The sequence below is a fragment of the Mercenaria mercenaria genome, chromosome 4, assembly GCF_021730395.1.
Source record: "Mercenaria mercenaria strain notata chromosome 4, MADL_Memer_1, whole genome shotgun sequence".
Taxonomy (NCBI): Eukaryota; Metazoa; Mollusca; class Bivalvia; order Venerida; family Veneridae; genus Mercenaria; species Mercenaria mercenaria.
Window position 1 is genome coordinate 16,448,918 of NC_069364.1, and position 6,293 is coordinate 16,455,210.

Sequence of the window (6,293 nt, forward strand, 5' to 3'; positions counted from 1 at the left end):
TTTGGATAATTAAACCTATACAAATATGAAACATATCAAACACTGTCGCAGCATCTTTTTGTAAAATTTAGCTTACTTGAGGGGCTTTTCAAGTTAAAATACTATGTTCCAAGATTGGATTTTTGTAATATTTCCCCAGCTACATTCTGCATTCATTTTGCATTTGAACGTAAAAATTTGTTGTTTACTTTCATTGTTGGTTCAGATTTTATGCATTTAATAGTCACTGTGTTTGTCGGAGATATTTTTGTTCAGTCATTCTGTGTTCAGTTAAACCAAGGTTGTACAGTGAAAGGATTTAGGATTTAAAAAAAACTAGATTTTGTCATTTATTTTGTCATTTACAGATGTTTATAATGCAGTTTAATCTTAAATTTATTTTTCCATGTTTTGGACTCTTTTAAAAAAATTCATTCATTTTGGCCAAAATCAGTGTTGTAAAAAGCCTGATATGTAAAACTTCAATACAAACTTTATTCATAAATTTGTTGATTTGAACCATTGTAACTGCCAAAGACTTAGTTTCAAATCCTTTCAATATACTATTTAACAGTTTTGTAGTCTTGTCTTTTTTATGAATAATTTCATCATATTAAATGTATTGTATGAATCAAAGTACTGTTCATGTTATTCATACAGATTGTACTTTGGAAATGCCAAAAAACACTAGAGAGCAAAAACACCTTTTCAGGAAATACCATTTTAATATTTTGACAGTTAATTGACAAAGCATACCTTTTTATGGGGTGAAATATGCATAGCAAAAAAGCATAGATAATGACTCATTGATAAGGTTTTTCTGCAACAAAAACAACGTTTTGTGTTAAATAAATTTGATGAAAAAATGCATTTTGATAATGATATTTAAATTTTCTCCAGTGTTTTATATGATATTTCTTCCATGAATTTTTAGTTTCTAGATAAAGGAAATTGCTAAATTTGTGTTTTTCTCATCATTTTTTTGGTTAATATACCTTCTAAAAATGTCCTATTACAAAAATTTATGGTGAAGCTAAATACACAATAAATGCACATGCAGTTTATTCTGCTTTTCTGTTTTGTTTTAATAGGCATTGATTTATCTATGTACAGATCTGTTTGCACTTTTCTAGTGATAAAATTTCTGTGAAAAATTTGAAAATGCCCATATAGAGTTTTCCTTTTGCTAATTATGTAGTATGTGCAGGCACATTCATGTTGATGAGGCGAAGGAAAATTTCCTATTTTAATGTTTTAGCGCAGTGAACATGTATATACGATAAAATTGACACGCTGTGCAAATATTATTGGCCAGTATAGCAGTAAAGAAAACATTCAGTATAAATTAACGAAACATAACTAAAACTTGTCTAATGAATGTTTTGTTATTGTTCTACTCAAAACTGAAGTTGTTTTTCAGCAAAATTACGTAATTTCTGAAATATGTAAGTGTGATTAAAGTAAAGTTTTTGCTCGGTGATCCGGTACATTTCATGATACAAGATGCTGTTATTGTTGACGGAGAACAATGAAATGTAATTATTTATACAGAAACTTTACCTGTATTTAAACGATCTGACTTCTTTTTTGTAAGGTGGTTGTAATAACAAATTTTAATTTTTTTTGCGTAGAGGTCGATTTTTTTTTTGTCTAAGGGAAGTGAAAAGATTTTTTCCCTTCCATATTTTTAATAACCTTTATTTTTTGTTTTTAAATGTTTTTTTTTTTTTTGCTTTTGACTTTTATGCGTTCATTTCCCCAATTAAAAAATGTATTTGGTAAAACACTTTGTCATTGTTTAAAGTTACAAACGCATCAAAAACTTGATTCAGACATTGAAATTTGATCTAAAAAAACACGTTTTATCTCTGTAACATTCCAGTCAGTGTTATGTATTTATATTATTCATTATTCGCTTGTTGAAATCAAGTTGTACAGAATTGTGACTATTAAAGTATTATATTTTCTGAACCATTTATGCATAATTGTTCTATATTAAGAATTGACCGCAGGTTTTAGTAAATCTGCACTGTATCATTTGTTATCTGTTTTAAAAAGTAAATGAATTACTTGCCAAGAAAGAGAATAATAAACTTACTCTAACCGATACATTGTTTTTAAATTTGCTCGGTTACCGATTTTGCCAAAATTGGTTTCTGGTATGCCACTCTCCTCCAGCCATTCAGTTTAGCCCCATAACCTCACATGCCTAGATGGTGAGATCTGCTGTGTGAGCACAGGACCAGCACTGCAGTTTGCCAGTTTGATGTTCGGTGAGGAGCCTATTGTCTGTAACTATCTGAATAGCCCCATAACTTCACGCCTAGATGGTGAGATCTGCTGTGTGAGCATTGGACCAGCACTGCAGTTTGCCAGTTTGATGTTCGGTGACAAGCCTATTTTTGTAACTATCTGATTAAGGACGACCCACCTAAAGTACTTAGTTCTCTAGACCTTCCAAATTAACATGGAATGGAAGTTCTCTAGGGTTATGTAATAGAAGACAATATGTCTTAGCACTTATTCTAGTCCTGTGGTTCTGTTTTGTATGAAAAGAATTTGAATCACTGTCTAGTCCTTGCGTCGTCATAACAGGGTCTGAACACATGGTTTTGCTGTAATTTGCTTTTAGGTATAAAAGTTTTGACTTATATGTTCTATTTTTATTCTAATGTAAGTAGGTTAATCAATCACATTACATTGTCGTTTCTATTCCCCGTTAATTTACACCGATACCGTAAACGCCAATATTTTTCCATACACTTGACGCCTGAATTTCATATCGGGTGCTTGACGTAATTCGGCGTGTGTAGTTGCACTATTTTTTCTATTTAGTTCAGTATTGTCAATCCTCTTCAGGCTATTGAACATATTTATGATATTTACCTAATATTTATACGAGTAGATGCGTATGTAATAAAAAGGTTATCTTTGCATTGGGAAATATGCACTCGTTCTTCAGCGGAAGAATATTGCGCTCCTAAAGTCGCGCAATATTTCCGCTAAAGAACTTGTGCATATTTCCCGATACAAAGCTAATAACCTATAAATATCTAACTGAAAAAAAGGGTAATACTAGTGTAGTACAAATTTAATCACCTCTAAGTCTTGTCCAAATTGACCAAGTCTTGACACTATCTGACTAGTAAGTTTTGACAAAGTACTGAAATGGTCTAAGGGCTGTAACTCCACTATATACAAATCTGATCAGTCAAGGTACAACTTGCTATGTAGTTCATTTTTACACACCTCATAAAACAGCTCAATATCTGCATCTACTGCAATAAGTTGGAAACAAAAATTAATAAATGTGTGAGCCACAACCCTGCAAATTAAATTGGAACCATTCTGTGGATCCTCATCACACACCTTAAAACAAGAGGTCACATTCCAAACATTTTTTCTAGGTCAAAAGGCTGTAACTCCATTGAGTTGTGTCGACAATATCTGACTCGTTCGAAGGGCTGTTACTCCATTGGGCTAAGTGTTGGAATAACTTGTAATGCTCACAACTGGATTTCTCATTTTCTAGAGGATAGGACCAAGATAGTAGTCCTGGAAGGTAAAATGTCAAAGAAGGTGTCTGTAACCTTTGGTGTCCCCCAGGGCACATTTCTGGGTCCTATCCTCTTCTTAATCTACAACAATGATTTTGCCAACTATACAAAACACAGTGCTTTAAGACTCTTTGTGTTTGAGAGCATACTTTATAGAGAAATGAAAACTTTAAATGACTCTAAACTTCTTCAGTCTGATTTGGAAGCTGCTGGTAAATGTGAAAACTATTGGTTGATGCATTTCCATCCAGATAAATGCAACATCTACAGTATAACACAGAAAAAGAATCCCATCCAGTCTTATTATAATAAGACTTAATACCAATCAATTTTGTGATATTTTGTTAAAATTCAGCAAAAGTATTGCAAATGAAGTTAGAACAAAAATTTATACAGAGACTTTATGAAAAAAAACAAAGGGCAATAACTTGGTGAAAAAACTTTCAGCTGTAAAACCCATACCATTTGCACAACTAGACTTGCTACTGATCATTCCTTAAAAGTTTCATTCAAATCCTACTAAATATACAGGGATAGTATTCTATTTAAAACATTTAAGGGGCCATAACTCTGCAATAAATAATCTAAATAAGATGTACTTCACATGTTATGCTAAACTGGGCTTTTGATGAAATCTAGCATAAGGGTTTTGGAGATGAAGCTCTGACAAGCTAAATACAGTCAAACAAACAGATGACAAAGGTGAAAACAGTTCATCTTCCACGAAGTGGGACGATTTGATTAATCTAATAGAACAATTAAAAGCTTTCTGACTAGAGTCTCAACAATGTAAATGCCTTTAGTTATTTAATGAAAAATTAAATTGCTGGGTGAAGCTAAGGAGCAATACTAATGCAATTTAAATTAACTGATTCTATTACTCTTGAAATTAAATCATGAAATAAATAATTTATCCAATTTTTTAGCAGCAGTAAGTATAATATCAAGGTTATAACGTGAAAGGGACAATTTGTAAATGCTCAAAATTGCACATGATAACCTCAAAGAAAGTGTCTGGCATGTGACTGGTAAACATAAATTTACTACTTTATACTCTTATTATTTTGTTTAACAATTAACAGTTCTCTTTGTCCTATACAATTATGCAAGGAAACAGTTATTGTTCTGCTTATGATAAAAACGTGTAAAATTTCAAAGCTTTAGTATTCAAGAAAAGTAGACATAAACAAAAAATAACCAAGAAATAACAATTTTCTAAAATAAAAGCCAGAATTATGACAAATATATAAGACAGTGAGTTAATTTTCTTGACCTACTTACAAGTCTTTTGATACTAAACAAGAGTATAAGGTTTCCAAACTATAGCTCTTACTCTTACAGTATTCAAGAAAAGTGAACCTATACATGTACAAGAAATTCCAATTTTGTAAGTACCGTATAAGTACTTTTTTCTGTGGGAACTTTATTTCTGCGTTTTCTGCGGAAGACAGTAAGACCGCAGATTTAAAATCCGCAGAAAATTTTTTCCCGACATGCTACGATACAAGCCGCCATTATAATCCGGTTAATATGAGACAATGTCCGATAGCGTTATTGGCTTTTGTCCCACATGTAACCGAAATCTGATGAAGCAAGTTGAAAATTTAGTAGTAATGGTACTATAATAGAACCGTTTTATTATTGTTTTGCAGCGACTTGTTTAAATATTTTTATACATGCCAGTTTTTAAACAGCAGTCAGCTGTCAGTTTCAATTTTCTAAAATTATATGACAAACACAATCCATTGTATCCTTTGTGTCTATTGTTAACCGATCCGTCTGGTGATGGTCATATTTACTGTTATTTGTATGGGACTTGAAAAAGGCGTGATTAACAAAAATTATGCTGTCACAATGCACAGATGAGAATGTTTGCAAAATATATTCTGACATTTTTTTGTGTCTGCAAAATGTGGTCTCTATCGTGTTCACAAGCCAAAAATAGCAAATTCTGGCCCTTGAAGGGCCATAACTCTGGAACTCATGATGGGATCTGGCCAGTTTTCAAAAAGATCTGAGATATTATGCCAATACAAGTTGTGTGCAAGTTTGATTAAAGTTGATTGCAAAATGTGGTCTCTATCGTGTTCACAAGCCAAAAATTGCAAATTTTGGCCCTTTAAGGGGCCAATACTCTGGAACTCATGATGGGATCTGGCAAGTTTTCAAAAGGAATTGAGATATTATGCTAATACAAGTTGTGTGCAAGTTTGATTAAATTCGACTGCAAAATGTGGTCTCTATTGTGTTCACAAGAAATTGTGAATGGACGACTGATGGATGACAGACAAAATGTGATCACAAAAGGTCACCCTGTCACTACGTGACAGGTGAGCTAAAAATCGCAGAATATTAAGCCCGAAGAAAAAAGTACTTATACGGGTACATGAAGGGCTGCAATAATGGAAAATGCTGGCGAGAATTTTGGTAATGGCCAACATATTCATCTAGATCTTAATTACTCAACTTATGATGATAAACAAGTGTGCAAAGTTTCAAAGCTATAGCTGCTACTGTTTTTTGACAAAATGTGGACCCCAACAAAAATATTAACCAACGTGACCGCACGTGACCCAGTTTCAAACTTTACCTAGATATTATCAAGGTGAACACTCTGACCAATTTTCATGAAGATCCATTGAAAAATATGGCCTCTAGAGAGGTCAAAAGGTTTGTCTATTTTTAGACCTACTGACCTAGTTTTTGACCGCAGTTGACCCAGTTTCAAACTTGATCTATATATCATCAAGATGAACA